Here is a 2,260-nt window from a genome sequence, read left to right on the forward strand (position 1 = left end):
GCCACCTTCAGTCTAAAAATGGCGTCAGGACGTTTTAAACCTGACAGTTGCCTTGAGATCTCCGAGCTCGAACTGCCCTATTCCCACCTTGATCACAAGCTCCCATGAACCACTTGGACAGGGTTGCCTGTGTCCTTCTCGTTGATGTCCTTTGTGGCTCCATTCCTTTTCAGTGCTCCTAAAACAAAAAAGACAAGAAGCCAACTTAGTAAAGCTATTTAATGATTGTGAAACCTTATGGGACATGCTGAAATGTCTTCACACCACAATCCCTTAAAAAAAAAATATATTACCGTATAGAACATCAGAAAAAGGCAGGTCTCGGCGCTTGTTCTTGCTACGATGTCCAAAGAGATTGTACTTCAGAGACAGAGGATTTGTCATGATGAACGCCATCATTGTTCTGACACTATCGTCCAATCCACCAATACCTGCAACCATTATAACATGGGTGTCACTCGATCCAGATAATCATCACACACTTAAAAATATTTTGGCAGTTAAACTGGTTATGATAAACGTCACAGGAAAGGAATTGTCGATTAAGTGAACAGCTTCGGTAACGCCATATACACTCAAAGGGCAAGAGCCCAACATTCTACCAAAATGATTATGATTAGGGAGGTAACGATTCACTCAAGCCCCGATTCGATTTTTGATTTTCAGTTCCCGATTTCGATTCGATATTTTAATTGTTTTAAGTTGCTGCCACGTTTGTCTCTGTGCGCTCGTGTGATGCTGCAGCGATCCACAAACAAAATATGTCTATACGTCTTGTGCATTTTGAATGGAACCAAAAAACAATACACGATGCCAAATTGTACTATTATTATGAAACTGCCTATGAGTAGTAAAAGAAATACTTGTAAAAATATTTCACATTTTTAGAGCCCCAATACATTCTTTTAAATATAGAAGGGACTGAAATCATGTGAAAATTGAGTCTTTTTCTCAGTTTCCGACTTGGGGTGAACACATTCGGCTTATCATAGTTGCAGTTGACCATCTTGAACTCTGAAGTCTTTCAACTCGGCCTTCCGAATCATGGTTTTAGAGGTGGGGCTATTTAGTGATACAGTAGGATGGTTTGATCTCTGTAGCTCCAGAATCAGGAATGTACTGGGACTGGGGTTCCTACTTGGGTTTAGGGTACCTAATTTTATATTTCAAGAAATTAAATAATTATTTATAATTTTGAAGATAATACATTAAAATTTCATCATTTTCATACCTGCATTAGATCCTGCAGTAGACTCACAGACTCAACATGTTGGACGTACTCAAGGACCTTCTGCAGCGCCTCTCTTGGTTAGGAAGCTTTTTCTCTGTGACAATCCATGGGGAGGTGTAGATGGTACTTCGTCATCACAGGCTTCAGACTCGTCACTTGAGAAAACATCCCTGCAATGGATGCATAGACACTTGGGCATGAATGTCATTTAACAACAAAAGCTAGAACAAAGAGCTTTGCATTTAAAAGAATACATCTGTGATGGGGAAGCCAGGTTAAAGTGTTAATTTTATAATTATGTAATTAGCTGCAGGTTAGTCTAGTGAAGGTGTAATCACGTCTATTTTGGAGCATAGCTTTTGCTCTGTCCAATCATTGCCTCACCTGCTGAAACCCACATTCGGGTATTTTACAAACCAAAAACTTAAATACCTGTACAGCTCTCATTTTTAACTTATTTTCTCTAACCTTTACCCACAAAATTTGAATATTCAAAATAAAAGTACACAAAGAAGTCACAATTTTTCCACATTAGTTACTTACGTAGTTCCTCTCAAATGCAGCTCAACACTGCATTGAATTAGAGCTTGATAAGCCTACACACAAAACATACAAAGCACATTGTGGCATGATTCTGAATGAGCCAATCTAGCATTTCAACATCTGTTCAACTGTTGGAATTTTAACTATTATCTGACTCTATTAACCAACATTCATCCAACAATTATGCGCGCTCGTTTTGGACACTGCATTGAATTAGAGCTTGATAAACCCACACACAAAACATACAAAGCACATTGTGGCATGATTCTGAATGAGCCAATCTAGCATTTCAATATCTGTTCAACTTTCATCTTGAATTTCTATTATTTAAATAACAGGCAACATTCAACAGTTAATATGTTTTGCTTTACTTACCCAAATCAAACACATCACAAAAAAGCCTTAAATGAGCTAGTGGAGTAGATTGTATTAATTTGAGTGAAAGCTTAAGTCTTTTGGAGAATTTTGGAGAGAGATCGAGGGACA

General features: G+C 38.0%; 1 long non-coding RNA gene across 1 annotated transcript; it reads right to left on the reverse strand.

The window, feature by feature from the left end:
• Positions 1-339: 339 nt before the first annotated feature.
• LOC148315094 (uncharacterized) lies at positions 340-1,798 on the reverse strand. Its single transcript, XR_015841280.1, has 3 exons — positions 1,775-1,798; positions 1,232-1,401; positions 340-431 (listed from the first exon to the last, which is right to left on the reverse strand). It is a non-coding gene; the product is annotated as an uncharacterized LOC148315094 (long non-coding RNA).
• Positions 1,799-2,260: the final 462 nt, after the last annotated feature.

This window comes from Idiotropiscis lumnitzeri, unplaced genomic scaffold (genome assembly GCF_059441095.1).
Source record: "Idiotropiscis lumnitzeri isolate Australia: NSW breed Sydney's pygmy pipehorse unplaced genomic scaffold, RoL_Ilum_1.0 HiC_scaffold_130, whole genome shotgun sequence".
Taxonomy (NCBI): Eukaryota; Metazoa; Chordata; class Actinopteri; order Syngnathiformes; family Syngnathidae; genus Idiotropiscis; species Idiotropiscis lumnitzeri.